We start from the raw sequence: 14,591 nt of genomic DNA, 5'->3' as shown, positions 1-14,591 counted from the left end.
ATGTGAGTTTGAGTCAACTCTGGGAGATGGTGATGGACAGGGAGGCCTGGTGTGCTGTGATTCATGGGGTTGCAGAGAATCAGACACGACTGAGCGACTGAAGTGAATTGAACTGAAAGGCTTTTACCTTTCTGCTGAATCCAGCTTTAAGCTCATTGGGATTCTACTTAATTTGATCCTGCATCCATACACTGAAAAATTTCTCCATTTCCTCAGTCAGTTTTTCAAGGTTCTTTTGACATTATTGACTATACCACAGACCACAGGCATAACAAACTTCACATGTTCCATGATCTTGTCCTTGTTTTTTAGAATTGTACCAATGGTTGAACAATTCATGTTTTAAGAATGAGTCAGTCAGTTCAGTCGCTCAGTCGTGTCCGACTCTTTGCGACCCCATGAATCGTAAACTTTGAAAGTTCACAATGTTAAGGATCAGTATGGAGGGGACTTACTGTATATACAATAAAATGTTTTTCAGCTATTAAAAAAATGAAATTTCTGCCATTTTTGACAACATGGATGGACCTGGAGGCCATTATGCTGAGTGTAATAAGCCAGACAGAGAGAGACAAATATCATATGATTTCACTGACATGTGGAATCTAAAAGAAGGCTGAACTCAGACATACAGAGAACAGACCGGTGGTTGCAAGGGTAGGGGATGTGCAAATTGGGTGAAGGTGTTCAACAGATAAAAAGTTTCAGTTACAAATAAGTCCTGGGAATGTAATGTGCAGTATGGTGAATATAGTCAATTTGACATTTGTATATATATATATATTTGACATATAGTATATTTGACATTTGTTTAGAGAATAGATCTTAACACTTCTCAACACAGGAAAATATAACTATGTGTGGTGATAAATGTTAACTAAAGTTATTGTTATAATTATTTTGCAATGTGTGTGTGTTGTGTGTGTATGAAATTATTATGTTGTATACCTAAAACTAATAAAATGTTATATGTCAATTATATCTCAATTAAAACAAAAAAACACTGCAGTGTGGTACTGGCATAAGGACAGACATACAGGCCAACAAAACAGAATTGAGAATATAGAAATAAACACATATCCAAGGACAACTGAACAAGCATTTTAAGTCCATTTGATGGGGGAATAAGAGTTTTGAACAAATGATGCTGGGGCTACTAGATTTCCACATGCAAAGAAATCTAGTGGATCTCTAACTCATATCATGTGCGAAAATTGACTAAAAATGAACTGATCTAAATACAGGAGCTAAGGAGTGGCCTCAAGGTGGTAGAGTAGAAGGATGTGAGTTTCTTACAAAAACAACAAAATCACAAAATCACTGCTGCAAAACAGACTAGAGAAAAAAGAGTGAAAAGAAACGAAGACCGGCTAAGAGATCTCTGAAAGTGAAAGTCACTCAGTTGTGTCCGATTCTTTGAGATCCCATAAACTATGCAGTCCACGGAATTCTCCAGGTCAGAACACTGGAGTGGGTAGCCTTTCCCTTCTCTGGGGTACCTCCCCAACCCAGGGATCAAACCCAGGTCTTCCATATTGCAGGCGGATTCTTCACAAGTTGAGCCACAAGGCAAGCCCAAGAATACTGGTGTGGGTAGCCTATCCCTTCTCCAGCAGATCTTCCAGACCCAGGAATTGAACCGGGCTGTCCTGCATTGCAGGCGGATTCTTTACCAACTGAGCTATGAGGGAAGCCCACAAGAGACCTCTGGGAAAACGTTAAATGCACCCATATTCACATTATGGGGATTCCAGAAGGAAAACAGGGCAAGAAAAGACCTGAGAAAATATTTGAAGAGAAAATAGCTGAAAACTGTCCTAACACAGGAAAGAAATAGTTACCGTAGTACAGGAAGCAGAGACAGTGCCTAGCAAGATAAACCCAAGGAGGAATACATTGAGACACATAGTAATCAAACTGACAAATACTAAAAAGAAAAAAAATTTTTTTTACAGCAACAAGGCAAAAGCAACAGATAACTTACAGGCAAACTCCCATAAGGATCAGTTGACTTCTCAGCAGAAACTCTGCTGGCCAGAAGGCAACTGCACGAAATATTTAAAGTAATAAAAGGGAAAAACCTACAAGCAAGAATATTCTACACTGAAAGGCCTTCATTCAGACTCGATGGAGAAATCAAAAGCTTTACAGACAAGCAAAAGCTAAGAGAATTCAGCACTACCTGACCAAGTTTGCTTGAAATACTAAAGGAAATTTTCTAAGTGGAAAAGAAGAGACCATTACTAGAAACAAGAAAATTATGAATGGAAAAGTTTATCAGTAAAGGCAAACATAAAGGTAGGAAATCATCTCCATACAAATATGATATCAAAACTAGCAACTGTGAGAAGAGGGCAGCACAGATGAAGGATACTGGAAATGCATTTGACATTAAAGGCCAGCAAATTAAAACCATTATTTATATACAGACTGCTGTATCAAATCTCATGGTAATATAAAACTCTACAAAAGATACCTACACAAAAAGAATCCAAACATAAAACTAAAGTTAGTCATCTTATCAAAAGAGAAGAGAATAAAAGAGGAAGGTGAAAAACAGACCTACAAAAACAAAGCCAAGACAATTAACAAAATGGCAAGAGGAACATATATACTGATAATTAACTTAGATGAAATGGATTAAATACTCCAACAAAAAGACACAGATTGGTGGAATGGATATAAAAGCAAGAGCCATACATTTTCTGTGTACAAGAAACCCACTTTAGATCTAGGGACACACACAGTCTGAAAGTAAGAGGATGGAAAAAGGTATTCCATTCAAGTGGAAATGAAAGGAAAGTGGGAGTAGCAATACTCATATATCAGACAAAATGAACTTTCAAATAAAGACTGTTATAAGAGACAAAGGACACTACATAATGATCAAGAGATCAATCCAATAAGATATAACAATTGTAAGTATATATGCACCAAACATAGAGTACATGTGCATAAGGCAAATACTAACAGTTGTAAAAGGAGAAATTGACAGTAACACAATAATACTGAGGGAATTTAACATCTCACATTCATCAATGGATAGATAATCCAGACAGAAAATTAATAAGGAAAAACAGGCCTTAAACAATCCATTAAGTTGGACTTAACCAACATTTACAGAGAAGCAGAATGCACATTCTTCTCAGGTACACATGGAACATTCTCCAGGATTGATCACATGCTGGGCCACAATGTGAGATTCATTAAATTTAACTCATTATTGACTGGGAGATTTCTGCAGAAACTAATGCCTGTGGCTGATGAATTTTATACTGGCCAGCCCAGAATTAATTCTGTTATTTCACTAACACTTGTGGGTTAATACATTCAGTATTAATCTAAATAGACTCAGCATTAACCTAAAACACCTGTAAAGTCTTCTCCAGACTGAGTTTTATTTTCACTTTCCATATTAGAATCAGTCACAAAGGTTTTTTGTCCTTTTGTTGGTCTAATATTCATATCGTCTGTATCAGAACTACATTCTGAAGAACCATCTACTTCTGAGACACTAGTATATATCAGTTCAGTTCAGTTCACTTCAGTCGCTCAGTCATGTCCGACTCTTTGCGACCCCGTGAACCACAGCACGCCAGGCCTCCCTGTCCATCACCAACTCCCAGAGTCCACCCAAACCCATGTTCATTGAGTCGGTGATGCCTTCCAACCATTTCATCCTCTGTTGTCCCCTTCTCCTCCTGCCCTCAATCTTTTTCAGCATCAGGGTCTTTTCAAATGAGTCAGCTCTTTACATCAGGTGGCCAAAGTATTGGAGTTTCAGCTTCAACATCAGTCCCTCCAATGAACACCCAGGACTGATCTCCTTTAGGATGGACTGGTTGGACCTCCTTGCAGCCCAAGGGACTCTCAAGAGTCTTCTCCAACACCACAGTTCAAAAGCATCAATTCTTCGGCACTCAGCCTTCTTCACAGTCCAACTCACACGTCCATACATGACCACAGGAAAAACCATAGCCTTGACTAGACGGACCTTTGTTGGCAAAGTAATGTCTCTGCTTTTTAATATGCTGTCTAGGTTGGTCATAACTTTCCTTCCAAGGAGTAAGCATCTTTCAATTTCATGGCTGCAATCACCATCTGCAGTGATTTTGGAGCCCACAAAAATAAAGTCTAGTATGTCTAGTATATATGTTGACTGGATAATCTGTGAAAGTATCTGCATAAAATTCACTGAAAAATTGTTTTTCACAAAAAATTTCACAATGTGTCAGTTTTTGAAAATTTTATGGTAATAAATTTGCATTTATTGCAAAAATGCATTTATTGCACTCAAGGCTGAAACAGAAATCTAATGGAGCAAACTGTGAATGATAATGAAAATTCTAAGTTGTATAATGAACCTTAAAGATTTTAAGCTCTAACAACTTTGCAAGGTGATATTAATTGTATCACTCTCTAAATATGTATTGATATGTCTCTGGTCAATAATGTTTGAATAACAAAAGATGTATTAATACATCTCCAGTCAATAATCTGTTACAAAAACTGAAATCGTATCAAGTATCTTTCTTTACAGTAACACTATGAGATTGGAAATCAACTACTAGTAAAAAAAAAAAAGAAAAGAAAAGAAAAGTAAAAAACACAAACACATGGAGGTTACACATTATGCTACTAAATAACCAATGGATCATTAAGAAATCAAAGAGGCAATAAAAAAATACCTAGAGAGAAATGAAAATAAAAACACATGATCCAAAAATTGTGGGATGCATCAAAAGTAGTTCTAAGAAGGAAGCTTATGTAAATACAATTTTACCTCAGGAAACAAGAAAAATAACAAAACCCTCCTAAAGCAACTAGAGAAAGAACAAAAACAAAACTCAAAAGTTAGCAGAAGCCAAGAAAGCATAAAGATCAGAGCAGAAATAAATGGCATGGAGACCAAGAAAACAATAGAAAAGATCAATAAAATTAAAAGCTGGTTTTTTGAGAAGATAAACAGAATCAATATACCTTCAGATAGACTTATCAAGAAAAACAGGGAGAGGGCTCAAATCAACAAAATCAGAAAGAAAAAGGGGAAGTTATAATGGACACAAAATATATACAAAGATCATAACAGACTACAGCAAGCAACTATATGCCAATAAAACAAACAACCTTGAAGAAATGGACAAATTCTTAGAAAGGTACAATCTCTCAAGACTGAACCAGGAAGAAGTAGAAAATATCAACAGATCAACCAGAAGTACTGAAACTGAAACTGTGGTTAAAAAGCTCCCGACATACAAAAGTCCAGGAGCAGACTGCTTCACAGGCAAATTCCATCAAAGATCTAGAGAAAAGCTGACACCTATCCTTCTTAAACTCTTCCAAAAATTGCAGAGGAAGGAACAATCCCAAACCCATTGTAAGAGGCCAACATCAGCCTGATAGCAGAACCAAAGATACCACAGAAAAGGAAAATTACAGGTCAGTATCACTGATGATCACAAATGCAAAAATCCTCAACAAATACTAGCAATCCAAATCTAACACTACTTTGAAAGGATTCATAAACCATGATCAGGCGAGATTTATCCCAAGGATGCAAGGATTTCTTAATATATGCAAGTTATATACTACATTAGCAAACCAAAGAATAAAAGCATATGATCACCTCAAAGATGCAGAAAATGCTTTCAACAAAAGTCAACACCCAGGTATGATAATAACTCTCCAGAAAGTAGGCACAGAAGAAACCTACTTCAACAATAATAAAGACCATTAATGGCTAATCTACAGACAACATCGTGCTTAATGGTGAAAAGCTGAAAAACATTTCCCTTAAGATCAGGAACAAGACAATCAAAGGTGTTCTCTTTTGTTACTTTATACAACATAGATTTGGAAATCAGAGAAGAAAAAGAAAGAAAAGGAATTATACATCAAAAGTCCTAAAGATGCAACCAGCAAACTCCTAGAGCTCATCAATGAATTTGTTAAGGCTGCAGGATACAAAATTGATACACTGAAATCTACTGCATTTCTATATAGTGACAACAAAAGTTCAGAAAGAGAAATTAAAGAAACAATCCCATTTACCATCATATCACAAACAATAAAATATCTAAGAATAAACCCACCTAAGGAGGCAAAAAACCTACACTCAGAAAACTATAAGGTGCTGATAAAGAAATTGAGGATGACACATAGATGAAAAGATATACCATGTTCTTAGATTGGAAGAATCAACACTGTGAAAATGACTATACTACCCAAGGCAGTGTACAGATTCACTGCAATTACTATCAAATTACCAATGGCATTTTTCATAGAACAAAAAAATCTTAAAACTTGTATGGAGACACAAAAGACGCCAAATAGAGAAAGCAATCTTGAGAAAGAAAAACGGAGCTGGAAGAATTAGGCTCCCTGAATTTGGAGTATACTACAAAGCTACAGCTATCAAAACAGTACAACACTGGCACTAAAAAAGGAAATGTAGATCAGTACAATAGGATAGAAAGTCCAGAAATAAACTCACACACTTATGGTCAATTAATCTAAACAAAGGATGCAAGAGCATTCAATGAAGAACAGGCAGTCTCTCCAACAAACGGTTCTGGGAAAACTGGACAGCTACATGTAAAAGAAGGAAATTAGGAAACTCCCTTATACTATACACAAAAAGAAGCTCAAAATGGATTAAAGATCTAAGTGTAAGACTGGATTCTATTAAACTCTTAGAGGAAAACATAAGCAGAATATTCTTTCACAGAAATCACAGCAGTATCTTTTTTTGATCTGTTGTATCAGGTAATGGAAATAAAAACAAAAATAAAAAATTGGACCTGGTTAAACTGAAAGCTTTTGCACAGCAAAGGAAACCACAGATAGGATGAACCCCAGAATTAAAGTAAATATTTGCAAATAATGTGACTGACAAGGGATTAATCTCCAAAATTTCCAAATAGCTCATGTGGCTCAGTATAAAAAAAGACCAAAAAATGGGCAGAAGACCTAAATAAACATCAAAGACGACATGCAGACAGCCAAGAGGCATGTGAAAAGATGCTGAACGTTGCTATTACTGAAATGCAAATAAAAAACTACAATAAGATATTGTCTCATACCAGTTAGAATGTCTGTCATAAAAAAAAATCTACAAACAATAAATGTTGGAGAGTGTATGGAGAAAAGGGAACCCTCCTACACTGTAGGCAGGAATGTAAATTGGTATAGCCACTATGGAGAACAGAACAGAGGTTTCTTAAAAAAACAAAAATAGCACTACCATATGATCCAGTAGACCCACCTCTTGGCATATATCCAGAGAAAAACATGGTTTGAAAACATACATGCAGAATATTATTAACTGCAGCACTGTTTCTAATAACCAAGGCATGCAAACAACCTAAATGCCCACAGAAAGATGCATGGATAAAGAAGATGTGGTCCATACACACAATGGAATATTACTCAGCCATTAACAAAAAAAAAAATTGCATTTGCAGCAACATGGATGGACCTGGAGATTATCATACTAAGTTAGAAAGAAAAAGACGAATATAATATGATATGACTATGCAGAATCTAAAAAACATAATACAAATGAATCGATTTGTAAAATAGAGGCAGACTCACAGACTGATAGAATGAATTTATGGCTACTGGGGAAGTGTTGTGGGGGTGGGATGGGTTGAAAATTGGTATTGACATGGGACACACTGCTATATTTAAAACAGATAACCAATAAGAACCTATTCTATAGCACAGGGAACTCTGCTCAATATTCTGTAATTACTTAAATGGGAAAAGAATTTGAAAAGGAACAGATACATAAGAAACTAACACATGATTAATCAACTATAACATAAAATAAAAATTAAAATAAAGTTAGACTAATAATAGCTATAAAGTAGAAGAAAATCTTTGATTGACAGAATTTCTGGTAAATAGGATATGATACCTAAAGTTTTTTATTACTTTTGCTTCAAACATAACTTATGTGATTTTAAGTTATGAAACTTAGTATCTAATTTTATTAAACTTGTATCTGAAAATTTAGCAATCAGCTCTTAGAGGCTGAGACAGGCTGGCTGCAAAACAACATTGTACCTACTGCTTAAGAATTGAATAAAATAATGTATGAGGCCCATGCCATACAGGGCCACCCAAAATGGATGGGTCAAAGTGAAGAGTTCTGACAAAATGTGGTCCACTGGAGGAGGGAATGGCAAACCACGCAGTATTCCTGTCACAAGAACCCATGAACAATATAACGGGGCAAAAAGATATGATATTGGAAGATATGCCTCCCAGGTCAGAAGGATCCAATATGTTATCAAGGAAGGGTGAAGGGCAATTACTAATAGCTCCAGAAACAATGCAGCTGCTGGGCTGAAGTGGAAATGATGCTCAGTTGTGGATGTGCCTGGTGGTACAGTGAAGTCCAATGTGATACAGAACAATACTGCACAGGAACCTGGAATATAAGGTCCATGAATCAAGGTAAATTAGATGTGGTCAAGCAGGAGATGGCAAGAGTGAACACTGACATCTTAGGAATCAGTGAACTAAAATGAACAAGAACAGGCAAATTTAATTCAAATGACCATCTACTACTGTGGGGGCAAGAATCCCTTAGAATAAATGGAGTAGCCCTCATAGTCAAGCAAAGAGTCAGAAATGCAGTACCTGGTTGCAATCTCAAAAATGACAGAATGATCTCTGTTGCTTTCCAAGGCAAACCATTCAACATCACAGTAGTCCAAAGTCCTTCCCTCAACTAAATCAAACCCGTCAATCCTAAAGGAAATCAACCTTGAATATTCATTGGAAGGACTGATGCTGAAGCTGAAGCTATACTTTGGCTACTTAATGTGAAAAGCCAAGTCATTTGAAAAGACCCTGATGCTGGGAAACACTGAAGGAAAAAGCAGAAGGATGTGGCAGAGGATGAGACAGTAAGATAGTATCATCAACTCAATGGACATGAATTTGAGCAATATCTGGGAGATAATGTAGAACAGGAGAGTCTGACTTTCTATAGTCCATGGGGATGCAAAGAGTCAGACACAACTTAAGGACTGAACAACAACGTCTGAGGGAGAGCCTGCATTTCTCAGAAGTCTATATGTACAAATATGAAGGATCAGTATTATTTTGACATGTTTCAGAGAGAGTAAAATAGCAAAAATTACAGTTCCTGAGTTATTTGTGATAGAATTTACAACATAATCCCAAACAGAAAGTAAGTTAATGAACAGTGAATTAAAGATTAAAGTCCCCTTGTGATACAGAGAAAAGGATTTCTGATCATAAAAATGGGAGACAATTTCAACCTTTTTTTCACTCAAGGTCTAAAAAGTTTGTCAATTGAGTCCTTATGGTTCGTAACTTTACTGTTTAACCATACTTTTCTCTATAGATAGAAGGATCAACTATAAAGTTGCTAAAAGATTCCTTTAAGTTATGAGTCAATTTTTTTTCACTTCTAATATTGGGTAGCACTGAATGATAAGACTCCTTTCTATCTGGTATTAAGGGATGCGTGCATGCTAAGTTGCTTAAGTTGTGTTCAACTCTGCGACCCGATGAACTGTAGTCTGCCAGGCTTCTCAAGTCCATGGGATTCTCTAGGCAAGAATACTGGAGTGCACTGCCACACACTACTCCAGGAGATCTTCCTAACTCAGGGATTGAAGCCCAGTCTCCCACATTGCAGGCAGATTCTTTACCATCTGGGCCACCAGGGATTCCCAATAAAAGATATGGTGAAATAATTAACTACTAACACTTCAAAAAGTGACATATTTTTCACAGTGCAGAGAAGGTACCTCATGTTGTTGAACTCTATATGTTAGTTTGTGCTTCATATATTGTACCAAAGTGGAAAAATGAATATAAACTAGATGATTATTCAAACAAACATGAGCTAAAGTTATAAAACTCTTAGTAGAGGGGAAAATCTTTGTGACTTGGATTTGATAACAGATTTTTGAAGTGAAATGAAAGTCTCTCAGTCCTATCTGACTCTTTGCGACCTTATGGACTATACAGTCCATGGAATTCTCCAGGCCAGAATATTGGAGTGGGTAGCCTTTCCCTTCTCCAGGAGATCTTCCAAACCCAGGGATCAAACCCAGGTCTCCTGTATTGCAAGTGGATTTTTTACCAGCTGAGCCACAAGGGAAGCCCAAGAATATTGGAGTGGGCAGCCTATCCCTTCTCCAGTGGATCTTCCTGACCCAGGAATCAAAGCCAGGTCTCCTCATTGTGGATTCTTTACCAACTGAACTATCAGGGATGCCAACCTTTCAAAACCTCAGGTTATCTCCATTTTCACTTGCGATCCCTAACCCATTTCAGTGCTTTTCAGATGGCTACCACTGTTTAAAATTCAAACTGAAAATATCCAGGCACTTATCCAATAGAATAATATTGGATAATATCCAATAATATCCAGTAGGATAATAATCCAACAGAACTTTCTGCAATGATGGAAATACTCTGTCTGCACTGTCCCATATGGCAGCCACTACCCCTGGCGAACACCGAGTGCTTGACATGTAACTAGTGTGACTGAGGAACTGAATTTTTAATTTCACTTTATTTTAATTAATTTAATTTTAAATAGCCACCTGTGCCTTGTGGTTATCATATTAGACAGTGCATGTCTAGTGAAAGAAGAGAAACCTTGAGTGTCAAGAGTGGCGAAGTTTTTCCTAGAAGTCTCCCAGCAGATTTTCCCAGGTGTCTCTTTGGTCAAAAGCCGGTCACATGCCTACTCCTAAATCAAATACTGGGAAGGAAAACCATTTTCACAGGAAGCTTAAAATAATCGGGATTCAGTGTGGGTGCAGCGGCCCTGATCCTGACCGTGCCCAGGAGTGGAGGGGCTCAGAGGAACTGAGCCGGCAGGCAGTGGGCAAGGGGCCCAGCTGGAGCCAGAGCCGTGGCAGTGAAGCTGCAGGGTCCTTCCTGATGAAAGATCTGAGCATACTTCTCACTCCTTTGTGTATTTGATAGTTTGGGTGGTAAAGAGATGATTGACAGTGTCAAAATCTTTCTGCAGGACCTTGCCAGGGAATCAAAGACTTTATCTGGGGAATTTGTACCATCTCAAAGTTAAATGCTTGAATTCAACAGAAGAGACAGGAGCAGCATCGAAGAAAGGCAAGTGGTGTCCTGGCTCAGTGGAGAGCCTAGAGCATAGAGAGGAAGCAGGAGAGTGAACCAAGTATTGTTAGTAGAATTTTTCAGTGCTGTGCTTGGAATGGTTTAGTTTTCTGGTTCAGTCTCCTCTTGTTTTATCGAGTGTTTATTCCTAATCTTCATTCAGTAACTGCCCAGATTATTTGTGATTTTTACATATGAAAATAAAAACAGAAGAAGAAAAGAAAATACAGGGAAACTGTACTTTATCAAAATTAAAACATTTGATGCACTGAAAGACATTATTATGAAGTGAAAAGTTAATTCCCAGGGAGAAAATACTTGCAAATCATACACATTTAAACACGCATATTAAAATATTCATACAAAGGGTTTAACATCCAGAATACATAATAAATTCCAACAATTCAACAAAAAGACAATCTAATTAAAAACTGAGAAAAGCACTTGAACAGACATTTCTCCAAAGAATTTACACAAATACTCTAAAATCACATGAAAAGATGCTCAAGGGACTTCACTAGTGGTCCACTGGCAAAGACTTTGAGCTTCCAACACAGGGCGCCCGAGTTCGATTCCTGTTCAGGAAACTAGATCCCATGAGTGGCAACTAAGAGTTCACACGCTGCAAGTAAAGATTCCACAGCTGGCAACTAAAGGTGCCACATGCTGCAAGTAAAGATCTTGCATGAAAAGGGAAAAAAAAAGATGTTTAACATCATTAGACATAAGAGAAATGCAAATGAAAAAAACAATGACATACTACTTCACATAATTTAAGAAGGAAGTAATGGTAGAATAATATGCCAAGCTCCAGTTCAGCATTATTCATGACAGCTAAAAGGAGAAAAGAACTCAAGTTTATCAACAGATGAATGGATAATCAAAAGGGAAATTAATTTATTTTGGTAACTGCTACAATCTAGATGAACCTTGAAAACATTATGCTAAGTGAAATAAACGAGACACAAAAGGACAAATATTGTAGGACTCCACTTACATGAAGTATCTAGAGTACTCAAATTCATTGACACAGAAAGTAGATTAGAAGTTATTAAGGGCTGGCGGAAGGGAGCAATGACTGCTTAATAAGCATAGAGTTTCTGTTTGCAGTGATGATAAAGTGTTGCAAACAGCACATATAGACAGCTGCACAACAGTGTGAATATAATTTATGCCATTGAACTGTGTATTTAAAATGGTTAATGTAGCAAATTGCATGTTTATATAGATTTTATTAATACCACAATTTAAAAAAAGGCATATTGGTAGTTGTCTGGGGCTGGATTGTCTAGGAGAATATGGGCATAAGAAACTCTGGATTAATGAGAGTGTTTTAAAATTGGGATCGTAGTCACGGTTACACAGTTTTATCACAGTCTATTAAAGCTTACACTCTACACTTAAAATGGGAGACGTTCGCAGTGTGCAAGTTATACTGTGATAAAACTGCTAAAAATTTAAAAGTATTTAAGCAGACTCCTTTTGAAGAAATTATTCATTAAACATTTATTAAGCATTTACTAATGTGCCAACCAATATTCCAGACATTCAAATAAGAATGTGGAAAACCATGTTCTCTGTCTCCAAAGAAATCAAGTTATGGGTGAAAAGAAAAGTAAAACAAAAAAACATATATATACTCGCAACAGAATATGGAAAGTACTAAAACAGAGTACATGCAACAGGAGCAAAAATGTATTAGTGACTTGAACTTGAAACTGCATCTGATATAATCATTTAATCAAGCAGAGAGGCTGTTTTTAAACCCATCTAACAAACACTTCCAGAGAGCCTACTATGTGCCAGGCACTGCGGTTAGTATTTAGAAAAATAACAATTAAAACCTGAAAGATGATTAGGGATTAGGAGTTTGGAGGAAAAAGGGAATCTCACATACTAAGGCCTGGAAGTAAAATAGAAAAAGGAATATGATATATTTCGAGAACTGTACTGTCTCTGTAAAATCTTGTTGAGATCAGTTAAGTTGCTCATGCTCAATCGTGTGTCCAACTCTGCAACTCCATGGACTGGCACACCAGGCTTACCTGTCTATCACCAACTCCTGGAGCTTACTCAAACTCATGTCTATCAAGTTGGTGATGCCATCCAACCATCTCATCCTCTGTTGTCCTGTTTTTCTCCCCTGCCTTTAATCTTTCCCAGCATCATGGTCTTTTCCAAGGAGTCAGTTCTTCACCTCAAGTGGCCAAAAAACTGGAGCTTGAGCTTTGGCTTCAGTCCATCCAATGAGTATTCAGGACTGACTTCCTTTATGATTGACTGGTTTGATCTCCTTGAAGCCCAAGGGACTCTCAAGAGTCTTCTTTAATACCACAGCTCAAAAGCATCAACTCTTCGCTGCTCAGCTTTCTTTATGGTCCAACTCTCACATCCATACATGACTACTGGAAAAACCATAGCTTTGACTACAAGGACCTTTGTTAGCAAAGTAATGTCTCTGCTTTTTAATATGCTATCTAGGTTTGCAATATCTTTTCTTCCAAGGAGCAAGCGTCTTTTAAATTCATGGCTGCAGTCACCATCTGCAGTGATTTTGGAGCACAACAAAATAAAGTCTCTCACTGTTTCCATCATTTTCTCATCTATTTCCCATGAAGTGATGGGTCCAGATGCCATGATCTTCATTTTTTGAATGCTGATTTTAAGCCAGCTTTTTCACACGTCTCTTTCATTTTCATCAAGCGGCTCTTTAGTTCTTCTTCATTTTCTGCCATAACAGTGGTGTCATCTGCATATCTGAGGTTATTGATATTTCTCCTGGCAATCTTGATTCCAGCTTGTACTTTATCCTGCCCAGCATTTCGCATGATGTACTCTGCACAGAATTTAACAAACAGGGTGACAATATACAGCCTTGACGTACTCTTTTCCCAATTTGGAACCAGTCCGTTGTTCTATGTCCGGTTCTAACTGTTGCTGCTTGACCTGCATACAGATTTCTCAGGAAGCAAGTAAGGTGGACAGGTATTCCCATCTCTTCAAAAATTTTCCACATTTGTTGTGATCCACAGAGTCAAAGGCTTTAGCACAATGAAGCAGAAATATGTGTTTTACTGGAATTCTCTTGCTTTTTCTATGATCCAGTGGATGTTGGCAATTTGATCCCTGGCTCCTCTGCCTATTCAAAATCCAGTTTGAACATATGGAAGCTCTCAGTTCATGTACTGTTGAAGCCTCAATTGGAGATTTTGAGCATTACTTTACTTGTGTGTGAGATGAGTACAATTGTGTGGTAGATTAAACATTCTTTGGCACTGCCTTTCTTTGGGATTGGAATGAAAACTGACCTTTTCCAGTCCTGTGGCCACTGTTGAATTTTCCAAATTTGCTGACATAGTGAGTGCAACACTTTCACAGCATCATTGTTTAGGATATGAAAAAGCTCAGCTGGAATTCCATCAACTCCACTAGCTTTGTTCATAGTGATGCTTCCTAAGGCC

At 37.2% G+C, this 14,591-nt stretch overlaps 1 protein-coding gene across 1 annotated transcript in view; it reads right to left on the bottom strand.

The window, feature by feature from the left end:
- ITFG1 (integrin alpha FG-GAP repeat containing 1) overlaps positions 1–14,591 on the bottom strand; it is a 308,679-nt gene that overhangs the window by 182,827 nt on the left and 111,261 nt on the right. The window lies entirely within an intron of this gene.

Source organism: Bos mutus, chromosome 18, assembly GCF_027580195.1.
Source record: "Bos mutus isolate GX-2022 chromosome 18, NWIPB_WYAK_1.1, whole genome shotgun sequence".
Lineage (NCBI taxonomy): Eukaryota > Metazoa > Chordata > Mammalia > Artiodactyla > Bovidae > Bos > Bos mutus.
Note: the sequence above shows the minus strand (reverse complement) of the source record. Positions and strands in the feature narration are given on the sequence as shown.